The sequence below is a fragment of the Gossypium arboreum genome, chromosome 12 (genome assembly GCF_025698485.1).
Source record: "Gossypium arboreum isolate Shixiya-1 chromosome 12, ASM2569848v2, whole genome shotgun sequence".
Lineage (NCBI taxonomy): Eukaryota > Viridiplantae > Streptophyta > Magnoliopsida > Malvales > Malvaceae > Gossypium > Gossypium arboreum.
In genome coordinates, this window is record NC_069081.1 from 26,395,597 (window position 1) to 26,422,705 (window position 27,109).

The 27,109-nt window shown below is 34.7% G+C and overlaps 1 long non-coding RNA gene across 1 annotated transcript; it reads left to right on the forward strand.

The window, feature by feature from the left end:
- The first annotated feature begins 23,759 nt into the window (after window positions 1-23,759).
- LOC128285543 (uncharacterized) lies at window positions 23,760-26,314 on the forward strand. The gene is made up of 2 exons (XR_008275970.1): window positions 23,760-23,863; window positions 26,116-26,314. It is a non-coding gene; the product is annotated as an uncharacterized LOC128285543 (long non-coding RNA).
- The last annotated feature ends 795 nt before the right edge of the window (window positions 26,315-27,109 follow it).

The following is a 27,109-nucleotide window of genomic DNA, read 5'->3' on the forward strand; positions in this document are numbered from 1 at the left end:
AACAAATTCTGGAGGTCGATCGAGGAAAACAAAAGATTTCGGAATAACCGAAACCCGTCACCAAACGAATGCCAGGTAAGTTCGGATAACTCAAAGTAAACTCATAATATGCACAATTACATGATTTATGAATGCATGATAATTTTATTAGTTAATGGCATAAAAATACATGAAATGCATCTTTGATAATGACTTGTTGAAAAATGTCTCGGTTGAGGTTAAAAAAGGAAACTCGATGGATAAACCATGATTTACATGTGTAATGAGATCCTGCATGTGTTGCAGTCAGGATTTAGCACGAACAGGTAATCCGTTGATCTCAATTATGTAAAGGATCTATCTCGGACGGGTGTTCCTTTGAATGGTTGAGCCTCCCGAAGAATATGTGTGCATTATGGATTAGCCCAGACGGGTAATCCGATTAGGATCTGAATTTAGCCTGGACTGGTAATTCAGATCCGAGCTCAATAAAGGTGTTTTTCATTATAAGGGATTTAGCCTGGGCTGGTAATCCCGACATCACCTTATGAGTTCATAAAATGGGGCATTTAGCCTGGACTAGTAATCCCGCCATAAGATGTGAGGTTCGCGGGAGTGCATATCTGAAACGATCATAGTACGAATTGAAAGTAAATGGATATTCCATCAAGATTTCTTAAAAACTCAATGTTATTATTGTGACATATATATATAAATGAGATGTTGAATGATGAGCTCATCTACGATAACTTTCATAGTGCATTGTTATGTGACTAACTCATTGATTGAGTGTAAATGATAGGGAAGCCATCCTATGCTCATTGAATTTGTTACCCAATTTGCTTGCATGCTAATTACTTGGTAAGTTTACTTTCTGGTTATTCGAGCTTACTAAGCATGAAAGTGCTTACCCCTCTCTTTTCACTGTCTCTCTCAGAGCTCGAGGACTCATAAAGATTAGAAGACGGTTGGAGAGTCAGCACACTATCATCTAGCCTAGCTTTAGTATAAAGACATTTCTATTTTGTTCAATGGCATGTATAGGGTTTTGAGTATTTTGTTATATGTGTCATTTGATTTGCCAAATGAAGGCATGTAAAGATGTATCTATCTTTTTGTTTATGGCCATAGAGATCGGCTTGTTTTGAAGTAGGCTATGACCTACAAAATTTCCATGCAAGTTTGTAATCAAGTGCGATGGTTGAATTCCAATTGGAAATGAGTCATAAGAATGAGCCAATCTTGAATGTATTAAAGTGGTATGACAACACATAAATACAAGATGGGAAATAACCTAGCATGTAAGAAACCAATGATATGAGGTTTCTATGCTATGAGTTTTTGCAAAGATAATTTATGATAGCATAATTATGTTTATTCATTAAGTATAAGTGTTAAAAGGGGGTGACCAACTATCCTAATAGGGTCTACACAGTTGGGTACACGAGCGTGTTCCTAGACCGTGTGGGACGCACGGGCCACACCCGTGGGCGTGTTGCATGGTCGTGTGTCCCCTGCATCTAAAATGGTAAGTCTATTAATGAACACGGACTAGACACACAGGCGTGTGTCTTGGTCTTGCAAATTTTACAAAATGCTCAAGTCTTAGACACGGGGTGATTGCACGGGCGTGTCCCAAGTCACACGGGCATGTGAGACTTCAAGTTAAAAGAAATTTTCCAAGGTGCCCAAAGTTTATCAAACGTTCTCAGTTTTGTCCCGCACCACCTCTAGGCATGTTTTAGGTCTCGAAGGCCTGTTTAAGGGAAAGCATATACATATTTGGAAAGTTTTAAATTAGAGCGCAACTTAGTGACTTGATTTAATATGGTTATGAACGCGAAATCTCGGTAACACCTCGAGCCCTATCCCAGCGTCGGATACGGTTGAGGGGTGTTACATCAGACGTGTGTGACACACGATTATGTTACATGGTCGTGTGTCCCCTAGTGTTGAAATTGAATAGAAGTCAGTATGCTCCACACTGTCTCACACACGGCCGTGTGACTGACCGTGTGGTCCAAGTCAGTGTACCCACTAATTTTCACACGGCCTGGCACACGGGTGTGTCCTCAGGCGTGTGATACAAGTCAGTATGTATGCCCTGTTTCAACACAGCTTCAGACACGGGTGTGTCTGGAGCCATGTGAGGCACACGACCTGTTCACATGGGCGTGTGACCCCTGTATGACTAAAATTTTTCTAAGTTTCCAAAAATTTCATATGCTATCGGTTTAGTCCCGAACCACTTCTAAAGCATGTTTAAGGCCTCGTAGGCCCTTATAAGGGACAATGTGATTGTGTTGAATTATTTGTGAGAATGAATGTTTTATCTTTGATAAATATATGTTATATGTTGTGAATTACTTGGTAATACATCGTAACCCTACTCCAGTGATGGATATGGGTTCGGGGTGTTACAAAATTATTACAATTGGCATAACTTTTGTTTGACCCCAAAATAACCAGCAGTAATTTTTGTAGTATAGGAGTTCTATGCTTCATTGAAGTACAGAGAAAACACGAGACTTAGGAGTGACGTACACCGTCAGGTAACTATTGGGGGTAAACAAGTAATCATCACACCCGAGGAAAATTGTGAATACTACAAAGCTCCATATCATGAAAATGATTTTTTGGATACTATTAATTTTAAATTTTATAGAAACATTTATATGGATGATATAGCAAATTACTTAACAGTGGGGAAGGGCGAATGGAAATGCCAACCAAATATAACTCCCCACTTTCATTTAATCAGGAAATTATGTTTCCAATGGACAAAATGTAACAACCCGAAAGTTAGTAGTTTCAGAATACCATTTCCATTTCAGAATACCATTTCCATAAACCATGTTTGTAAATATCAATATTTAATATTTACAGTGCTAGTATGGAAATATATTAAAATTTGGTCTAGTAATTTTTTTTAATTTATAGTTAATTAAGGAACAAGAGTAATGATCCTAAAGTTAGTGGTATTAAAAAATGTGATTTTGGGACCTCATTTTCGTAGACCAAAACCATAAATATTTCTATTAAATATTTATGGAGTTTATTTTAGAAGTGAATTGAATTTTGGATAGTTAATTTTATCAAATTAGTAATTAATTAAGGTACATGGACTAATTTGTAAAAGTGGTAAAAATTCAATTGCTTAAGAATCTTTAATTAGAACATGCACAAGGGACTTAAGAAGTAATTAAGCCACTCTTAAATTAGTAGTGGATGGTGGCTCATTGATTTATAAAGGAAATTATATAAATTCTAATTAATTAAATATGTTATAATGAAACAAATATATGTATATTATTTTGGGCATAGTGGAAAGAAAGAGAGTTAGTCTCTTTCCATCCTTGCATGTCGAAAATTTGAGAAGGAGATGAAAGAGGTTTGGCTATGGGGTTCTAAATTTTGAAGCATAAATTGGTTAATGCAATTTAGTCTTTTTCTTGTAATTTTTATAAATTGTGAAGTCAATTGATAGTTTTGTTCAATAGGGACTAATATGCATGACTTTTGAAATTGGTAGTAAAAATGAAAAATAGGAAGTCCTAAATGGACTATAGTGAAATCAGATTGAAAATTTTAGTAAATGTTGGTTAAATTTGTAAATTGTGTGTGAACTTGTTGGTATATTGATGATTTGGCATGTTTATGTTAATTCATAGCTAATTTCGACTCATATTTCCTCAAAAAGGAAAGGAAAGGACAGGGATGCTTACCTTGTGAGTATTAGGCCTAGCCCTATCACCCTTTGTGCCACCCCCATGAACCCTCCTACTACTGCCGCCATGATTACTTCTACCCTCAAGATGATTACTCTTAATCCTGACCATTTTAGGGGAAAATGAAGAAAAAAGAGAAGATTTAAAGAATTACCTGGAAAATGCAAAGAAGTAGTCAAGGGAAGAAAGGAAGCATGACTTAGATAATGAAATCCGAGAAGGCAAAGAGAGAAAACTCAAGGATTTAGAAGGGGTAGGTTGGAAAAATAATTTTAGATAAAAAGGTTTCCTTTTTATGCATCTTGATTTAATTAGCCAACATCCAAGGGAAGCTTGGGTTTAAATTCTAAAATAAACTATTCAAATCCTCAAATCTGCAGCTGACACCTGTTGGCTCTAGGGATGGATTCTATTAAACCACTCGATACCAGAAAAGGGGGAATATCATCTAGAGTTAAATGTCTACCAAGTACTGGCTCATTCGATTACTCGTTAATATAAAATTCATCAAGTACCATTGTGTTAAAGGACTCTGGTTCAAGTTGAAAGCGAAGGTTACACCAGGATAACAATGAAGTTATCTTTGTGTAACTACCCACCTAGTATGAAGTAAAAACAAACCCTCCATTCAAGCTGAATGGCTTCAAGGTAAATTTGTGAACAAGTGATTAGTGCTAAAGCATAAGAGAAAAATAGAAATGCTTATCTCTAAGTTATGAAGGGAGTTATCCAAGTATGGAATAATTATTCAGGGGTTCACTTATATATATGACCATAAGAAAAAATTTCAAGGATGAAATTTTCTTTATAGGTGGGGGAGTTGTCACACCTAGATTTCTTTGAGGTCCCAAATTTATAGGAATTTTTGGAGTTGATTAAATTAGATAGTGAGTTGGTGAACTATACTGGAAATTTTGGAAACTTTGTTGCTAATGGGCAATTAGTTGAGTTTCAAATCTTATTTGGCTAAGATAGAATCGACTGGTTCCAAAGTGGGAAAAACAATGATTGTTGATGGATGGCTAATTGAGATCTGACGGTCGTGTAAGAAGAGTTATATATTTAAGTGAGAAGATATGGTCCTGCAAAAGGAATTCAGTTCAGTTCTGTTTACAATTTTCTTCTCATCTGCATCATTTTCTTCGATTGCTCTGAAGAAAAGGAAGTTAAGGAGAATTCTGTATATAGCTATGATCGTGAGATTTAAAGTCTGAAAGTAGAGAATTTGAGAAATTGGTAAGCTTTCTTAACTTTCTATACCAGTGGATTAGAGAAAGAGTGAGAGTAATGATTCCTAATAAGTTTATGTATCATGGATTCTAGATTTTAAAGTTTGAATGCCTTCGACTTAACCGATATATGGTTGTCGTGCTTAGTTTCCAAGACTGACATTTGCAAAAGCATGCTGAAGTGGATGAAAAAGTTCATCTAAATTTTTGTACTCCCCTTTGGGTGTTGTTTGTTGTTGTGCTGCTGATAAGTTTTGATTTTAGTCTAAAATCAATGGCTGTATATGATTGCAATGATTAACCAAATTATACATGTATAAGGTTGTGGACATAAACGAATGATTGCTAGTATGCCTTCTGAATGTACATTGTGTTGGTGTATTGATGTGATAAAATGTGGTTACTCCTTAATGTGTTAGTAATTGGAATGTTATGCATGTTTATAATATGCGGAGTACGAAGAGAATTACCTTGACCGGGTAGTTGAGGATAGGAAAATTGGCATGATGGGGGGATAGGCGGATTGTTATGGGATTCAAGCGAGTCTAGCAGCATTGTGGAATGCTTGCCTAGTTGCTTGTTAGAGTGACACTGTGACGATAGTCTATCGACTCTATGAAACGACACCATGATGATGGTAATCGACTAGCCCTTTAGGCTGACACTATGTAAATGGTAAATAATTACTTTAGGACGACACCGTGTAAACAATATACAATTCCTTTAGGGTGACACCTCGAAAGGGGTTTATCAATTTTTCGTAATCAAAAGTCCATAGTTAAGACACGATGTGATCCAGTGACAAACATGTATAACACATGACAAGGATGGAGATCACCAGGTTGGCAAATAAGAAGCCTATTAGGGCATAAAAGGGAAATTTATTTATGACTCACATGCCGAGTAAGTTGACAAAATGATTAGGATATGTTGAAATTGTGGATAAGCGTGATAAACAGAAGAGTCCGCCAAAATGCAAAAGTAGAGAAATTAATAAGAACAACTTAGACATGGAATATGTGGAAGGAAGTGGTATATCCTTCGAAGATGCTTGTGAAAAAGCATCCACCAGAGTTGATGCAGAATCATCATACGCGGAGAGTACGTAATGGTTCATTGAATTTGAAAATTTTAGTAAAAAAAGTCGCTAGAAAAGTGGAAAGCCCATCAAGGACTGTCTCATATGGCAAGTCTGCCAAGGTCCGCCCTATGTGGAAAGTTTGCCAAAGGCTACCTAAATAATAGTAATGTCCGCAAGGACTATCATATAGATGGAAGTTCTGTTAAGGACTATCTTAAGTACAAAGTCATACAAAGATTATCTAATGAGAAGATGGTTTGTTGGGTTCTATCTATGGCTTGGAAGTCTATTAAGACTATCTAATTGACAAAATCATTTGTTCAAACAATTCTAAAGAAGGGAAGTTCCGTGGGATTTCTTACTAGAACAATTCCACAAGAAAAGAGTAGTTTTTACTTCTATTTGGCAAATTTTTCAACCAAAGGTCCCATAATGAGGTTATATATATATGTATCTATATTGGCATCATGTCTTGAAGCTGACTGAGAAATAGTCTACGTGAATAAGCTAGATCCCAGGGGAGGTAAGAACCTACATACAGAAACCTACAAGTGGCCATATGGGTTATTTATCTCGGGATAGGTATTTGCATAAGTGAAACTACAATGTAGCTATCTAGATAGTATGGTATGAAGGCATTAGGTTTGATGTGAAATGAAGGAAACCAGGTAAGAGTTCACCATATTAGTAAATCATCTGTAAGCACACCAAATCTAGTTGGAATCCTAAATACCAGTTTGCATGGCTATCTTTCTAATGAGTCAAGCCAACGAGGAAGAAAATTAGTTGGAGATGAAGCTTGATGAAGTCATATCCTGAAAAGTGGTTGTTAGAAAGTATACAATTGCATTCAAAATTTCCGCAGTTATCTGCCAAGGCGTTGGTTCAAAAAGAATGTGTAGGCGTCGCCTACGCCACCTTATTTGCGAAAATCTTCTAGTGAACTTAGGGAGTTTAACATATTATAAATTCTTTATATTTGAATTTTCAAGTGTTCTTTAGAAGTATTAATATATGGATTCTCACTAAGTTCATTTGAACTTATGAGCAGATTTTGCCTTGACTACAAGATTAGGCTGATATAGGAGTCTGTGGAAAAGGACCAAGCCAGACTACGCAGAACCCTAGTGGAAGTCAGCTTTGTTGTATCATGCCTATAAAGGAGAGCCCTTCGAGGCTTCACCTCAGGGTTAGAATATGTGTAGTTAGGTAGAATTCATGGTTGAAATTTATATGATTTATATATCTATTGATTCGAAATTATTGTAAGAACTTTGTTCTACTTATTAGGTTACCAGATTACTAAGAAGTCTTATTAATGTTCATTTATAGAATGTGCTTGGTTGCTAAATATTTGAAAATAAAGTTGTATAAGGACAAGATATAATAAATTGGGTAAGAATGAAGTTCAGATATATGATTATTTAATTCAGTTTATTCGTAACATTCTGAACCCGAACCTGTCGATTAGGTCAGGAAAAAGGGTGTTACAAATTAATAACAAAAATAATTTTTTTCTATGCCCCTATAGTTAAAGTACACATTGTCCCCAATGTGTTTCTCAATAAAATTAGGAGGCTTAAGGACTTCCCTAGTTATCATAAGTGTGTGTGAGGGCAAGTCAAAGTCATCTACCTCCTTATTGAAGCTCAAAAATGTTGTGCAATCTCTTAATGGGTGGCCTACATAGAAAAACAAAAATAGCAAACAAACACAATATAAAGATAATAATAAAATAAAAATTAAAAAAAAAACAAAATAAAATCCAATTTCAAACGTAGTTCAATATTTTTAAGTTATATTTCACAAAAATAAAATGCAAAGAAGTCTAACTTCAATTTTCATCGGAGTCAAAGTTGGACTCCAGCTCAAAGAACATCGTTCCCTCATCATTTCTTCTCGCAAATTTTTGTATACTCTATTGGTCGAATGACGATGTGACTAGTTTCATCTAGGTTACGAAAGACTACCCCCATGGTTGAAGGATGTTTGGGAACAAACGACTCTTTGAAGTCATCGAAATGGGGTATAGGGGTGTCATCGTGCATATGCTCTCCCACTTCATCATCATCTTCTTCTTCCTCTCCTTCTTCCTCTCCCCATGCTAAAATATGGCGTAAGGTTTCATTAGACATTGCAGGACATCCCACCTTTATTGCTCTGAAAAATTGTCAATGTAAAGCTACAATGTGGCAATACATTGGGTGAGAAACATCACCCTTAGGGTCTCACCATAGGCTCCACCTTTCGGGAGTTGCTTTCTTTTGGATTTCCTCTTTGGAAGGGAATGTGGTACTTCCATCTTCTGTGTAACACCCCTTATCCGTATTCAATGTCGGAATAGGATACGAGGCATTTTCGGACTCACATCACAAGTAAACATACAATTTGCATCCAAATTAAAACAACTTGTATTCAATCGTAAAGTCCGTAATACAAGCCTACGAGGCCCAAAACATGCCTTGGAAATGGTTTGGGACTAAACCGAGCACTTAGGAAAATTTTACACAACTGAGAAAATTTTTTTGCTAGAAGGAAGGGTCACTCACCCGTGTGGTTTTGGGACACGCCTGTGTCCCTATGAAACGACGGAAATATGCAACTATACGCAACCACAACAAGTAATAAAGTGACAAGTAAATATCGAGTTATCGTACCTACAAGTACTGTGAAAAGAATTATTTATGGATGCTATTTAAAACACTTTGGTGAAGAAAAATATTTTGTTTGAAGAGGGTGATTAAAAACTAAGATTTTAAACTAAGTAAACTAAATAAATAAATCTCAAATGCAGAATTTCAAAATACGATTTTTATCAAGGTGACATAATTGTGTTAGATTAATTACATTTCTTAACATAGAATTATTAAACTCATGTTTATGTTGTTACAAATAAATTCACAGCAACTCGGTAACTTGCTAACTTATGAACATAGTCACCTACCAAAATCCATTCATCTCTTGACTATATCACTATGTCAATTCAACCGATTAAACAAATCTTAATAGGAAAATATGTTATTGCACAGACATACTTATTAAATAGAAATAATCTCTTGTACATATCCCTATGTCAATTCAAACGATTAATTAAATCTAATAAGCACATAAAAGACTACGTGAGGTAACAAGGTGTCCCTACCTTGAAACAGTTTAATCATAGTAATCGTTAGATACCGTTGCTAATTTAACCCTTAGTTACCTTAGATGATTAAACATGCACTGATTAAGTACTGTGTCCATTAATTACAATTTCAATCCGTTTAAATAATTAATTCATTAGCTACCTCACAATTGTAATGCAAGAATAACTTAGTCATGATTTTACTTAATCAAGCATCTTACCGAGGCTTATAACAACATAAAAAAATTTTTAACAATTTTAGAAACGAAATGCAATCAACCTAACACAAATTAAATTCAAGCTAAATTGATTAAATTAACCATTCCAACAACATAAATATCCATAGATTTTTTCATCATAACAACAACAAAAATTAAAGGGATAGGGAGCAAGAATCAAATCCGGTGTTTTTCCGTGGATTGACTAGTTTGCTCTGTTCTTCTATGATAGCCCTATTTTAACCCTAGTCAAAAAGTGGTTTCAGGACCACAAAACCGAGTCACAAAAATAATTGAATGTTATATTCTATATTTATTATATGTGAAATTTCATGTGTGAAAATATCGTGTTTTGATTTCTGTCATTTGGATGTGGAATTAGTTAAAAAGGACTTGTTTGAGAAACTTTGAAAATGTGATAGGCAAATGTGCAGTGCCCAAATATTATATGGTTTAGTATTATGGGGGACTTGCATGTCAAATGGACCATTTTGAATGTAAATGACCGGTCAACACATGCATGCAATCATGTGTTTTCATATCTTTATTTTAGTTGGTGGAAATTATATGTTAAATAAAGAAATAAGCATTATATTATAATGGTTTTATATTGTGAAATAATTAATTTATAATAGAAAATGGTGATAAAAACAAAGTTCCAGCCATCCTTTCTTCCATTTTTGCCGAAACCATAAAGAAAAGAAAAGGAAATGAAGCTAAGGCATTCGGCTATGGTGAATGTATAGATTAAGGTATGATTTCATGTGATTCTTTTGGATTTTTGTGGAATTGAGTAGGTTTTGAAGCTCTTAGCATGACCCATGTGCTAATTTTTGAATTTGTGATACATGAAGCATTCGGTTATGTTTCCTATATGTTAAATTGTTGATGTTTTGAAGTTATGTGATTAGAAATGGTTATAGGTGAGTATGAACTAAGTAAAAATTTCTATGAATGGTTAATATGGACAAAAATCTCAATTGGCTATTATGGAGTAAGGTGAAATTATGCTTAATTTTGGAAATTAATAATTTAATTGTTAGTAAATGTTTTTTTATGGATGCCGAATGTGGACTTGAATTGGGAGGTTAATAATTTGTTGTTTATTGAGTTATATATATACATTCGGTCATGGAAGATTTGAGATGAATTTAATTATTGTTTTAGTTGAATAATAAGATAGACATGGACAAACTCAATTAGGTAAAATTTAAGCTCTTGGATTGAATTGAGAGGATTGAAATACTGTAGGGAGTATCCAATTAAGGTATGGGAGATAGAATGTTGAGGTAAGTTGGTTTGTGTCATTGTCGAATGCACTTGATATTAAGACATGGTTTAGTTAAATGCATTTGACATGAAAGGAATTGAGTTGCCGTGTATGTGATAGTGGGAAGAGAAATTGAATTTGCTTGACTATAATTAAATGAATGTCCAATTTAGGTTTGGTATGATGTTAATATGAAAATGTTATGACAAGCTGGTCAACTTTAAGAACTATGTGCAGTCAGTCATGTTATGTGTTTAATTCATCAATGATGAAAGTGCCGTATGATATATGTGTTTGAAATTAATAGAATTTGGGTTAGGATGAATTGATAAGATGATTGAATTAGTTTATTTGTTTAATTAAGCTCAAGATCAAAGAGAGCCAAGTTCGGATAAGGGGAAAGCGAAGGTTGTTGAGTAGTCGATCAAAGTTGTTTGTTCGAAAATAAGGTAAGTTCTAAGCAATTAAGACTTAGATTACTATGTATGCCTAGAGTACACATAGCTCATGAAATGTAAATTCTATATGTGGAGAAATGTCGAATAGATAATGTATTATTGAGCCGATGGCATTGAATTGATGTGCTTTTTCTTTGTTGTACTATGTGTACGTATATGCATGAATGAAAAGGGCACTATGTGTGCGAATGGGGCAGCACTATATGTGCGTATGGAAAAGCTAGCACTATGTGTGCGAAAGAATATATGCACTATGTGTGCAAATTTATTAACCAAGCACTATGTGTGAGAGATCGGTTGTGGGGCACTATGTGTGCGAAATGATTAAGGGAATATGATCGTGGTAGGGTGTGAAATAGAACACTGATTACTATCATAGGTAATTAATCTTTTACGAGAAAAAAGATAAAAAAATGAAATGTGTATGGAATTTATATGTATGTGTCTATTTCTAAAGGTTATTGTATAATGTCTTGGAAGAAGAAATAAGAGTATGTGGTTATACGGTATCATGGATGAATAAGGTAGACAAATTAGACTTAAATGGAGTTCTGTTGTGATTTATTTATTAAATTGCTTATGACTTACTGAGTATTATCTCATTGGAATTGTTTGTTCATCTTTATTTAGATTCTGGATCCGTTGTGAGCTCAGGACTATCACTGAAGCCATCACACTTATCGTCATCATTTTGGTATCTTTAAAGAAGCTTTAAGTTGAAAAATGTGGCATGTATAGGATAGACAAAGATGAGTTTTGTATTTTGAATGATGTAATTATCATTTTGATGAGCCATGCGAAAATGGCACATGATCTAGTTTTGTGATCTTATAATGTTAAAATCTTGTTAACTAGCATGCGTATTTATGATATGGATGATATGTTATATTTATATAAGCAAAGTACCTCTGTATGTTTAGTAAATCATATTAGAAATTGAAAGTGTTTCCTTAAGGTTAGTATAATGGTTTGAATGTTGGTTTTTAAGTTTAAATGTGAAATGGTTTTATACTTGGTAAGCTTGGTTAATTAAGTTCTATCATAATAAGACTTACAAATGTTTTATTAGTTGAAGTACTTATTGTGAATGGATGAATCTTATGCTCAGTTGGATTCAACTAAGGGTAAGGTTTATACCAAACGAATAGTAAAATTTATATTTGCATGATGCTATTCTATGAGATCTTGACTTTATATATTTATATATATGCGCATACTCTAATAAATTGCTTATTGGATTTTGGTTGTTAGATATGAATATTCGATTATATTAGGACTAAATTAATTAAATTTATAATTCCAATTCCTGATTTATATGTATGTGAAATGTTCTAAAGTTTAGTTGTTTTCGTAATGCCTCGTGACCCTACTCTGGCAACGGTTACGGGCGTAGGGGTGTTACATCTTCCTTCTTCGTTGTCCTCATCGACCAAGATTGGTATGAACACTTAATTGCTGCTCCAAATGGCTGATGAATGGCCCTTTTCCAAGAGGATAAATCGACAAGAGAGCAAGGGAATTTGGAATGGAAAATAAGAGAGAAAGTGGAGAGAAGAGAGAAAAGATGTGAATGCTTGAGATGTGTTTCAAATGACCAGCCTAAGAGGTTTTTTAGAAGAAGAGGGCTGCTAAACATGTGGCAAGGTTGATAGTTTCAACTTTGCTAATTTAGGCTTGGGGCAAATCTATAAAGCCAACAATTGTGGAGGGGTTTGTTTGCAGCTTGAACAAGTCTTCAAGGGCCTCTTTTCAAGCTAAATAATCAGGGGATAAGCTTATTTGGGTCAGCATATGGACGGTTTTGGGCTGTCCACTTCTTGGTCAGTTCGGTTCACTCGTTTCGGCTCAACTGGACCACTTTTTCATAATTAATTAATAATAATTTATTTAATCCAAATTAAATTTAATAAAAATTAAAATTAATTATATAATGAATTCATACGCATAATTGGACCGACTTAGGCTGAAAATTAATTCGCCTTGATACTTCATATTGCTTATCGATTTTGAACTTTTAGCAATGTTTACTGATTTTGCCATTTGTGTAAGCTTGTCGAAAAATTATCAAAATTAATCAAAATCAATTATAAAATTAATTAAAATTCAACATTTTCATAACTTAAGTGCAATTTTAATTATTTTATAAAAATTAATTATTTTACGATAAGAATTTTATCAAAACTACATGAATTTAAGTTAAAAAAGGCGTGAAAAGTGTGTATATATTTGTGTTTCCATACCCCCAAACTTAATTCATTGCTCGTCCCGAGTACTGCACAAATTTGAAAAGGATTTCTCAGAAACACCTTTGAACAACTCCTTTAGAATGACATTCTTCCCAGAATTATGAATTTAATATACTTATGCTAAAAAAAAAAGAAATTTGATAGTTATGCTACTTAAGTATACATGTCGTTCAAATTAATCTCAACAACTATTATGATAGCAAAATTAGACTAAATGCTTCCTTAATAAAGACATGTTAAGCCTTGCCAATTTGATTTTATTTCCTTATTCAAGATTAAGCTGCAATCATTAAGTCTAACTTATGCCTTCATATGTTGAACATAGCAATTTCTCTCCACTAATGTAGGTAGCATAAAAAACTTGAATCAATAGGTCTTTAAAAAGGTTGTAACATGGCTAGGCTAGGGATAGGTAAAAGATAGATAAATTTAGGCTTAAAACCTTAGACTCAGCATCAATCAGACCTTTGGAATAATTTCCCTCAATACACGAACATACTTTGCTTTCACATGCTCTTTTGTACATCTATTTTCTTTCAAGTACATGTGCTCTCTTTTTTTAAACATGAGCATTTTACTGTATGTACTACAATTTTTAGAGCATTTGATACTTTTTTCAACCTCCCCAAACTTATTTTCAAAGGATACTCTGAATAATACTGAGTCTAGTGTTCGAGACAATTTAAAGATAATTAAAAGAAAAATGATGGCTAAATATTGCAAAGGTTCAAATAAAATTAGGCCATATAGTCTCAAAGTTGGGTTTCAAGGGATAAAATTTCGTTATGGTTGGCTTGAAAGGCTCAAACGGTCCCAAAAAAAGTTGCCTAAATCATTTTCAACATTCCATGCTTCCTAGGATTTCGCCACAAGAAACTACTAAGTCAATTCTAAAGACTTAAACTTTCATGCACGTCTAACTTTCCTAAGGAACTAAAATTTTATGGTACGATTTGCATGCTTTATTAAAAATACATTTATATCATTATTAAGCTAACATAGCAATTTATTGAAATAATAGAACTTTATTTATACTGAAGTTTAGCACACTTAACAAAATTTCAATTTATTGAACAAAATATATGCTAATCATAATTAAAAGAACTATTTATTCTGAGTGAAAATAATTTAAATTTTTCGGTCCCCCTACTTAAAATGAACAATGTCTTCATTATTTAAAGTGAATAGGTACTCTACACAAGGTAGGATTCTAGAAAAGGGGAGGTGAGTAAATTTGACTGCTTAAGTACCAAGCTCTTTCTAAATCCAATACTATACATGTATATATCTATTGCCACACTTTATACTTCGCGACTTGTTCAATTTTATTAATGATTTCCATCTCTTGTTTTATCATGCGAGAATAAAAGTTCCTAATTAACTTAATCCTAAAATAACCTAAGAACATAAATAAAATAAAGTCGAGATCCACCCTTTATTTATTTGTAGATCCTTCTGAATTCGTCTTATCTTTTGCTCCACCATTATTTTCTTTGGATGAATCGCATTGCTCCTTCTTCGATAATGGGCTCCATGGTTCAAATATGTAATTTGGAAACTCAAGCATAAAAATAAATGGGTCATTGTAAGTTTTCGTAAAAGCACTTCTCATCGAGTCATCCCTTATTTTTGAGTATCTCTAGTATGCTTGTTGCTGCCACTGCATATGTTGCATTATGTCCATCAACTTTGACAGCTCATCTCGAAGATCTGGGTGAGGCGGTTGAGCTCTGAACATTGAAGTCTCAACATCAGTTTTAGTTTCTAGTTCTATTGGTTCCACCTTATCAAGGACTTCAGCTGATTGCACAGGCTCAATCTCAGTGAAATCTTCTTCTTCTTCGGGATCCTCACTTTCTTTGACTCGTTGCTATAGAACAAAGTCTCCAGCTATTTGATAGAGGTCCCAATCTATGACTGTGCCTTGGATATATCCTGTTTTCTTTATGTTTGCAAGAATTTTAGCTTTCAAGCACAGAATTGTTATTGTAAAAGGGAAGTAAGCTGGGCCAAAATCTCTAACGGCACAATTTCACATTTCTCTTAGGATGATTTTTCCCACATCAATGGTCTTTCTAGTTAAAATCGAGTATAATAAGACGACTTGCTCTAATAATATTGTAGTCCCATGTGAACTAGGCATAAGGCTGAAACCGATAAAATAAAACCATACTTTTGCGAGTGGTGTCAAATATTCTCTTCTACAAGTGTGGATTCCTTACTTTGACATAGTCCACATAGAACTTGGAACTGTAAGTGTAACAGCCCGATTTAGACCCTATTCAAAATGGTAGTTTTGGGACCACGAATCTAAGTTAGAAAATATTTAAAAATTATTTTTTGTGTTTATTATGTGTGAATTTATATGTGTGAAATTTTTGTGATTTAATTTTGTCATTTGAGTGCCGATTTAATAAAAAGGGTTTAATTGTGTAAAATGAAAATTTGATGGTTAATTTTAAAAGGGCCGAATTGATGATGTCTTTATTGCATGAGGTACTTATGTTGCAATTATGCCATTGATTATACGAATGGACAGTAATGGCATGCAATATATAGTTTTGTTATTAAATCATTAAGGTTAAAAATGTAAATTGATAAATAAGTTAATATATGTTATAATAAAACATAATTAAAAGCCATTTGTTCATATTTTATTTCTTATGACCGAATAACCAAAAAAAAAGAGAAAGAAAAGAAATAATGCTTAGGTATTCGGCCATTTTTGAGCTTGATTAAGGTATGTAACTAGCTCAGTTTTTGATAATTTTTACGTTTTTTAGATCGTTGCAGTGTAATGTACAAAGCCCATGCTTGAATTTCTGATTTTTATGAATATTTTGAGTTATGCCATTGATGAATAATTGAGCTTTGTGATGTTAGTTGATGAAATATGAAAGATATGCTTTAGATTAACATGTTTTGTATTGGAATTTTTGATGATTTTGAGTAATTAGGACTAAATTGCAAAATTAATAAATTGAGGGACTAAAATGTGAAATAAATGAAATGGACTTGTATGAATATAAGGAACATTCGGCCTAAGAATAGTGTGATCAAATTTTGCATGTTTTGTGTAACACCCCAAACCCAGCCTAAAAGTTTGGCTCGAATCTGGCATGTCACATTGAAGTGTTTTTCGAAAACCATGTTTCCATTAAAAACCCTTCTTAATAATTAAAAACTTATACCCTTTTAAACCTTGTTAGAAACCTCAATTTGAATAACATTCTTAACAACTTTGTGAAAATCTTGGCGATTATGGAAGCTTAATTTAAAAACAATTGCGGATACGTGATGTTTTGAACAACGATGAGTTGCTTTGGAAAACCGTGTTCTAATACTAGCAATTATAAGAACAATAAATAAAATTCCAAATTTGAAATCCAGAAAATTACAACGGCTTTACTACAACCCACATAAAAACATTTAAAAGTAATAATCAAAACTGTAACATAAACAGTGTGTGTGGCTTCCTTCGAGCCCCTCGCAGCTCCAATCCGTCTAAGGCTGGAAATTACCGAAGGTTAATAAACGGGTGAGTTTATAAAAACTCGATGTGAAATCCCTACTATATAAAAGGAACAATCGGTCATATAAAAGAATTAAAAGTCGCCTGACCTTACTTACAGTTCAAAGATCAATTAGGCCTTAGCCTATTATAACAGACAAGTACAGATGGGCCTTAGCCCATTACGTAGAAAGAAACATTATCAAAACTAGAATCAAAATAAGAATCGAATCGAATCGAATCGAATCGAATCGGTGTGTAATCAAAATCAAAATTAGAATCATAATTAGGTAATGTAATCGTAATCGATGTCGCAATGTAATTAGAATCGTAATCGAATTAGGCAATGAATTAGAATCGAGATCCGTAATGAATCGAATCGAATGTGAATGCAATCCCAACCCAATCCAGCCGTATACACCCCCGTACCAACCTTACACCATGTGAGGAGACTACTCGACCCACCCAACCGCTACACACCATAGAAATTGCAGCGAGGCTGCCAGATATTGTGACGAAGTCGACAGATACAGATATTGTGGCTAGGCCACTAGAACAGATATATATATGTGGCGAAGCCACCAGATTGCAGCGAGGCTGCCAGATATTGTGATGGAGTCACCAGAACAGATATATGTGGTGAGGCTGCCAGAACGCTTCCTCCATCAATATAAACCCGTGTCCCATGCAACAGATATACATGTCATGGCATACAACATACAGAATCAGAATATCATACCCATACTTGAATCAAATAGTCACAGTCAAGTCATTCATATCACCAACATATATTCACAATCAAATCCGTCAACCACACAGTCCAAATCAGTCACTTGCCCACAAGGGAAAAATAGTCATTTAACACCCTAGGGGTAAAATGGTAATTTTACCCCACAAGGGTATCTCGGTAAATCTACCCCTGTACAAGGGTATTTCAATAATTTTGTAAATCGAGGGTAAAATGGTAATTCTATAAATCAGGGGTACTTTGGTAATTTTACAAGTCAAGGGTATTTCAATAATTTGGTAAACTAAAGTATTCTAAACAAGGATAACAATACGAATGGGCCTAAAGCCCTTTCTCGGCCCAAATGGGCCCACACGCTCGTGTGGCCCTTTTAGCCCAAATCTAGCCACAGATATGAGATTCACCTAGCCTAGTCCAATATTTACTACACAATCAAACAACTTATCCAATTGGGCTCGTAGGCCCATTGGGCCCACATGGCCTCTTTCGGCCCATCGCGGCCCGAAGTAGCCATCCTACAGCTAGAGTAGTGAGAAATACACACCTGATTGGAGACTGGAGTTAATCCATGCTCCGAGCACTCTTAGCCGGCGCCCAACCCAACTGAGCACGCCACAAAGCGAAAGGGATCAGCCAAGAAAGGTACCTTTACTCTCCTCATGGTTCTCTCTATTTAAGGCCAGCTTCGCATCCACTCTTATGTTAGCTTCCCGATGTGGGATCCCTCCATCATCAGAGTTTAAATTCAACACCAACTCTTGCCGCCCCCTGTTAGCAAAATAAATGCTCTTTGATTACCATGAGTTTCGAACCTTGGACCTCCTTGCCAACTCTATGATGCCACCTTCCTGCCTCTTATGTGGCACTACTTTGCTACTAGACCACAAGGCTTTTTGTGGCACAATTTCTCCAACAATATTCTTAAGGCCTACCTACTACACTCAGGGTTTGATTCACCTTAAACCAAAATTTTTGCTAGAGTCCAGGTTTCAACCCAAGACTTCTACGACACTTCTCAGCACACTTATCCACTAAAACAAGCCTTCATTAATGAAATTTACATGCATAACGAAATATTATAAGCTGCCTTCAACCGCTCTCATGCTCAAGGTCCAAAACTTCTAGGCCCAAATTCAGGGTGTTACATTTTGTGTTTTGTGCAATTTGGACTAAATTGTAAAAAGTGTGAAATGTCAGGGATAAAATGGTAATTTTCCCATTTATGTGTATTTGGACTAAATTAAGTGAAATTATGTTTGAATGAGTTTACTTTGAATACATTTAGATCAAGAACCAAAGAAATCATATTTGGATCAGGGGAAAACCAAAGTTATCGATTAGTCGTCTCGTTCCGACTACCGTTGTCCGGGGTAAGCTTATATGCAAATAGATGTTATTTATTTGATTAAATACAAACTATATATGCTGAAATGTATAATGTGATAGTATATATGTGAAAGTCAAATATGTATAAGCTTGGAAACTATTTGTAGGAGTTCGATTCGATCGTTACGACATCAGAAAGCCCATACGAACCTTAGGAATAGCTAAGATACATATGTCATGACATAGGATTTTCAATATGTGTTCTCGTGTAAGACCATGTCAGGGACGTTGGTATCGATATGTGATTATGTGTAAGACCATGTCTGGGACATCGGCATTGTATTTGATTCGTGTAAGACCCTGTCTGGGACAATCGCATCGATATATGATAGCATGTAAGACCACGTTTGGGACGTTGGCATTGTATGATATATGTGATTATTCTAGTATCCTATTCAATTCTGAATGGTTCAACGAGCAATGATAAGTTGTGATTGAATGTATAAACGAGCTAAAGTGATCAGGTATGTCATAGTTTATTACCTATTTTAAATAAGGTAAGTAGGTTACTTGATATGTGTTGCAAATCATATATGATGTAAATAAAAAATATATGTGTGCATATGGAAAGTACATTTGGCCAATGGTTATGTATAGTCATATCATATTTGTAATCTATGTGCAAACATTTATAAATGTTTATATTCGACCTTATGGATATAAAATGTGAATATTTATAAGATGATTCATGAATATATGTATATGAGTTTACGTATATTCGGTTTAATAATGATATTATGGCTTTGAGATTAAATGATATTTTGATATTGGATATATGTAAATTCGGCTAAATGAAAGTACATGTTGTATATGAAATTGTGAGCTTGAAAATAAATATGACCATTGTAGCATAATTTAGTTTGGTTAAGTTGAGTTAATATTAACATTGAGTTATTTATTTGCTTATAACTTACTAAGCTATGATAGCTTACTGTGTATGTTTATATTTGCCTCTGTTTTATAGATTTTGGTGATTATTTACGAGCTCGGGGATTGTTAGAAAAGTTTATCACACTATCGACTGTTTTTGGTATTTTATAAGTATGACCTCGAACCTATGGCATGTATAGGCTAGATTATATTTGGTTAAGTTTGAAGTTATGTATATCTTAAGCCATGCAAAAATGGCTAATATGTTATGTGAGTATATGAACTTTAGTCAAGTTTATATGTGTTATATACATTGAAAATGGTTGGTGATTTTGAATATGTGTTTGGTTGATTCGGCTATGGTTCATGCATAGATAAAAATATATGTGAACTTGGTTGATATGTTTTGTTAAGGTATTATTATGTGATTTGGTATTTAAGAATATTCAGTTGTATCCAAACATGGTTGGAGTTTATTTTGATGTGCATATTATATGCAATGTTTTGTCCTTATGAATGGTTTATTGATTTGGTTTAGTAATGGAGTAAAATGATAAAGATTTATATATTCGAATATTATATGTATGGTTTGAATGGTTGGTTAATTAAGTACAATTGATGAAAACAAATAATGAGTATGTTTTATAACTATTTTTGTTAATATGTTTTGTTTGAGGTACGGTAATAGAAGACCAAAATGTTAGGTTTTGTATTGAGTTGAAAATGTGCCATATTTGTGGTTCGGCAAATGTGTTTAAATTAGGTCATTATGTGTTTACTTATATGTTAATGTTATAATTGTGGTATTGAATATTTGTGGACTAAGTTAGGCTATGAAATTTTGATTAATGAATGTGGTTTTTGTGTCGGTTTCAAATGGCATATTACTTGAATGTTTTGGTCAGTTTATTTGAGTAGTTTAATTGGTTAAGTTGATGATATATTCGGCATATGCTAAGTAGAATATTATATATATGCATCAATGTTATGTAATTGTTGTAGTTAGGTAAACAAATGTTATAAAGGTACAGTAATATTTGATAGATGAAATTGACATAATGGTACATGTTATTTATATGAAATGAAATGATGTATGTTTATATGTTTTAAAGTATGCGCATATAATTTGTAAGTTGATAAGTTCTTTTATATTTAAATCATTCGAATGCCATAAATGTTAAGTATGCATATATGATTGGTACATGAAACGTAATATACTTGGTTATGAGCTAAGCAATCGATTTCCATGATTCCTTGGTTGTTTTGATTGAATATAAATTTGTAAATTGTATGAATTATAGAATAGAAGCATGTTAGATTGGTTTAAAATTTTACTAGATGATTAACATTGAAATGATAGTCTGTTCTAAGTTGTATTATGATCGATAATGCCTCATAACCCCATTCCGGTGACGGATACGGGTGAGGGGTGTTACAATAAGTTCCTCTAGTATTTCTTGCAAATTTTCAGGCTCGATATTGCTCATTAAGGAAGAATATTCATCATTTTCGAAATAAGGTAATTCAAAGAACTCATTAATAGAATTTGAAGTTATTGGTACCTTGATTCTGCGAATTGGAACTTCCTTCAACTGACTTGAGGTTAAATTCGCATAGAATTCACGCACTAATTCTTCATTCACACTAGGTCTCTTCTCACAAAACAACTCTCAATTGAGAGTTTCAGCAACCTGAAAAATACGCGCCATAAAATCAATACAGTTGCTTTCTTTCAATGTGAAGCCTTTCTCTGGATGCATCTATTGATTCTTGAAGATACTTTTGTATCTCGCTTTGGCTTCTTCACAGTGGAACTTGTTTTGTGATTCGTCAATTTAGGCGGAGAAGCGAGTTCTCTTGCGAGGCATGATTAACCTGAACATAAGATGGGAAAAATTATTTTCTCAAAAATTTAATTAATAAAAATTATTAATAATTCAATAAATTGAAAAATTAAATAATTGAATAAAATTAAAATTTAGGAGAAAACTTGGTCTTACCACTTTTTTTGTAAAAATTAGGAACTCCTAAGAAGACAATTATAAATCAAAAGATGGCAAATTAAAAAAAGTTGGAGGGTTTTCGGCTAAAGGGCTTGGTTTGGTCAAGGTCAATGTGCCGTCCGGGTGCACGAGGCAGCAGCGCGCAGTAGGGGTTGGAAGCAAGCAACAACACGCGCAGGCTAGGCTGGATGTGCGAGTTGCATGCGGATCCTCGTCGAGCAAGCTTAGCGTAAGGGCGCGCGGAGGCTGGGTGCAGGTGCGGGATGAAGGCCTGGGTAGCTGGAGCTGGAGCAGCACAAGGCACGCAATGCAGCGTGCGATGGGGCAAGTGTGCGCGTGGTGGGTGTGCGTCGTGCAATGGAGCTGGGCTGCTGGCCGAATGGCTGCTAGGTAGCTAGGCAGAGTTGGCTAGGAGGCTGTGGCACTTAGGGATTTTGGTGTTTGGAAGGAATGATGTTTGAATGAAAAAGAAATAAGCATAGATGGGTTGATTTTATAGTGAGAGGAGTAGGAATTAGAGTAGAATTCTTAGAACAATTTAATAATTAAAAAATTCTATTTCTAATTCTACTCAAAGTTAACAACAATTAATAAATAATTAAAATACATATTAAATTATTAATTGCTATTAATTTATTAAAATAAAAGCTTATTAAATAAAATATAATACTAATCCTAATTTTATGCAAAGTTGATAATAATTAATATATATTATAATAGATATAATTATATATTAAAGATCATCATATATATATTTTCTTTTTTTATAAAATTAAAAACATTTATTCTAGATGCCTTTTGAAAATATTTACAAAAGAGCAACAAAATTTTAAAAATAGTTCAATTAAGTCCCTAGGCTTAATGAAAATTTGAAATTGAGTTGCAATTTTAAAACTTGGATCAAACTTGACCCTTTTATTTGAAAATCTGAAAATTTAATTTTCCATTTAGTGAATAATTTATCAGAAAATTATGTCAAAATCAATTCCCAAGAAAGATTAGAGGGGTCATAAGCGGTCCCACTTAAGTTCTAATCTCCTAGGCAGAATTTATTCAAACATACTAATCCCAAAAATACATCCTAAATCATTTATTTAAAAAGAAAACAAGAAAATTTAATCATTTGATAAAATGAACGAGATTTGATCCCGTCCAATTTTATCTCTCCAGTAATGTTTCAAGCGTTGAGTATTAACTCAAAAATACCTCCCTTACCTTAAAGTTCAACCGCTCCATATGGATAGACTCGATGAATTATAAATCGACCAGACCAACGTGATTTTAACTTACCTGGAGAAAACCTTAATCTGGAATTGAATAGCAAGACTTGCTGACCTGCTCAAATTCTCGAATTCGATTGTGCTTGTCATGCCATTTCTTGAGTCTCTCCTTAAGTAATTTGGTATTCTCGTATTAAGACTGTAACACCTTGAATTTGGGCCTAGAAGTTTTGGGCCTTGAGCATGGAAGCGGCTGAAGGTAGCTTATAATATTTTGTTGTGCACGTAAATTTCATTAATGAAGACTTGTTTTAGTGGTTAAGTGTGCTGAGAAGTGTTGGAGAAGTCTTGGGTTCAAACCTAGACTCTAGGAAAAATTTTGGTTTAAGGTGAATCAAACCCTGGGTGTAGTAGGTACGCCTTAAGAATATTGTTGGAGAAATTGTACCACAAAAAGCCTTGTGGTCTAGTGGCAAAGTAGCGCCACATAAGAGGCATTCATAGAGTTGGCAAGGAGGTCCAGGGTTCGAAACTCATGGCAATCAAAGAGCATTTATTTTGCTAACAGAGGGCGGCAAGAGTTGGTGTTGAATTTAAACTCTGATGATGGAGGGATCCCACATCGGGAAGCTAACATAAGAGTGGATGCGCAGCTGGCTTTAAATAGAGAGAACCATGAGGAGAGTCAGGGTACCTTTCTTAGCTGATCCCTTTCGCTTTATGGCGTGCTCGTTTGGGTTGGGCGTTGGCTAAGAGTGCTCAGAGCGGAGATTAACTCCAGTCTCCTATCAGGTGTGTATTTCTCACTACTCTAGCAGTAGGATGGCTACTTGAGACATGATGGTAGAAAAGGGCCCATGTAGGCCCAATGGGCCCTGAGCCCAATTGGATAAGTTGTTTGATTGTGTAGTAAATATTGGACTAGGCTAGGTGAATCTCATATCTGTGGTTAGATTTGGGCTAAAAGGGCAACACGAGCATGTGGGCCCATTTGGGTCGAGAAGGGCTTTAGGCGCATTCATATTGTTATCCCTGTTTAGAATACTCTAGTTTACCAAATTACTGAAATACCCCCAGTTGTAAAATTACCAAAGTACCCCCCGTTTATAAAATTACCGAAATATCATCGATTGTAAAATTACTAAAATACCCTCGATTTGTAAAATTACCGAAATACGCTCAGTTTGCAAAATTACTGAAATACCCTCAATTTGTAAAATTACTAAAATACCCTCGACTTGTAAAATTACCAAAGTACCCCCAGTTTATAAAGTTACCCAAATATCCTCGGTTTGTAAAATTACCGAAATATCGTTGATTGTAAAATTACTAAAATACCCTCGATTTATAAAATTACCGAAATACCCTTGTAGGGTAGAATTACTAAAATACCATTGTAGGGTAGAATTACCGAAATACCCCTATAGGGTAGAATTACCGAAATACCCCTGTAATGTAGAATTACTGAAATACCCCTGTAAGGTAAAATTACTGAAATACCCCTGTAGGGTAGAATTACTGAAATACCCTTGTAGGATAGAATTACCGAAATCCCTTATAGGGTAGAATTATCGAAATACCCTTGTATAGTAGAATTATTGAAATACCATGTAGGGTAGAATTACCGAAATACCCTTGTAGGGTAGAATTACTGAAATACCTCTATAGGATAGAATTATCGAAATACCCTTGTAGCGTAGAAATACCGAAATACCCTTGTAAGGTAGAAATACCGAAATACCCCTGTGGGGTAGAATTATTGAAATGCCCTTGTAGAATAGAAATACCAAAATACCTTTGTAGGGTAGAAATATCGAAATACCCTTGTAGGGTAGAATTATTGAAATACCCCTGTAGGATAGAATTACCGAAATACCCCTGTAGGGTAGAAATACCGAAATACCCCTATGGGGTAGAATTACTGAGATACCCTTGTGGGGTAAAATTACCGTTTTGCCCCAACGGTGTTAAATGACTGTTTTGCCCTTGTGGGCAAGTGACTGACTTGGATTGTGTGGTTGACGGATTTGATTGTGAATATATGTTGGTAATATGAATGACTTGATTGTAATTGTTTGATTCACATATGGGCATGACATTCATGTTACCGAGGATTTCGTACGGAGGAAGATTTGATCTGTTAATGTCGCACGGGTCGCCCGAGATGACTGTGGACCGATCGACGGCTGAGTGCCAATCATGTTACCGAAGGCTGTGTGCATTTATTGTGGACTTCGTATCGATATTGTGGGCTTCGTGCCAATTATAGACCCTTTATCGATGGCTTTGTGCCAACCTAAATATGGCTTTGTGCCATCTTGTCTATGGCTTCGTGCCAAACGTATTTACCTGAGGCTATATGCCTAACATATTTGTTGATGACTCTGTGTCAATCATATTTACCGAAGGCTGTGTGCCAATTATATTACCATCACTGATGGCTATGTGCTGAAGTTATTACAGTTATCAATGGCTTTGTGCCACGTATTCTGTTAAGTGGCTTTGCCACATTATCTAATTCTGGTGGCTATGCGACAAATATCTGTTCTGGTGGCTCTGCCACAATATCTGTATCTGGTGACTCTGTCACAATATCTGTTCTGGCAGCCATGCTACAAATTCTGTGGTGTGTAGTGGATGGGTGGGTCGAGTTGTCTCTCCACATGGTGTAAGGTTGGTACAGGGGTGTATATGGCTGGATTGGGTTGGGATTGCATTCACATTCTAATTTTCATTACATTACGATATTGATTACGATTCGATTTTGATTACGGTTACATTACGATTACGATTTCGATTACGTCATCGATTACGATTCTAATTCTCATTTTGATTCTAGTTCTGATAATGTTTCTTATTCTATAATGGGCTAAAGCCCATCTGGTACTGTCTGTTATAATGGGCTAAGGCCCAATTAATACTGAAACTGTAAATATAGCTGGGGCCAGACTTTTAATTCTTTTATATGACTAACTGTTCCTTTTATATAGTAGGGGATTTCACACTGAGTTTTTGTAAACTCACCCCGTTTATTAACCTTGCAGGTAATTTCCAACCTTAGAAAGATCGGAGCTGCGAGGGGCTCGGAGGAAGCCACACACACTGTCTATGTTACAGTTTTGATTATTACTTTTAAATGTTTTTATGTGGGTTGTAGTAAAGCCGTTGTAATTTTCTAGATTTCAAATTTAGAATTTTATTTATTTTTCTTATAATTGCTAATATTAGAACACAGTTTTCCAAAGCAACTACTATTGTTCAAAACATCACGTATCCGCAATTGTTTTTAAATTAAGCTTCCGCAACTACCAAGGTTTTTACGAAGTTATTAAGAATGTTATTCAGCTGAGGTTTTCTAACAAGGTTTAAAAAGGGTATAAGTTTTTAATTATTACGAAGGGTTTTTAATGGAAACATGGGTTTCAAAAAACACTTCAATGTGACATGCTAGATTCGAGCCAAACTTCCAGGCCGGGTTTGGGGTGTTACATTTAGTGGTATCAGAGCCTAGTTACAACAACTAGGTTGTGGATTCGGTTTTGAAAGGTTGAATTTCAGAAAATTATTTTCAACCACGTGGTCTGTTTGAAGTATTTCTCCTAAAAAGTGTGGCACACTGAGCTTCGGCGCCGAATCCGTATGTCTTCTGAATACTTTTGTCTGTTTAGAAATTGAAATATTGCAGATTCCTTAGATATTGGTCTGAATTTAAATTTGGTATTTATTTTATGTGGATGTGATGTTTGGATATAGAAATTGTATATATGTGTGATAAATATGTGTATGCTTCAGTGAATAAATGTTTTATGTATGAGATGTTTCAAGTTCTAATTGAAGTGTGATAGTGATAGTAGGATCGAGTGCTAGCAACGGTAGCGTAGTGGGGTAGATGTTACACGACTACCCTGTTAGATAGAAATTTCGGGGACGAAATTTCTTTAAAGGAGGTAGAGTTGTAACACCCTGAATTTGGGCCTAGAACTTTTGGGCCTTGAGCGTGGAAGCGGTTGAAGGCAGCTTATAATATTTTGTTGTGCA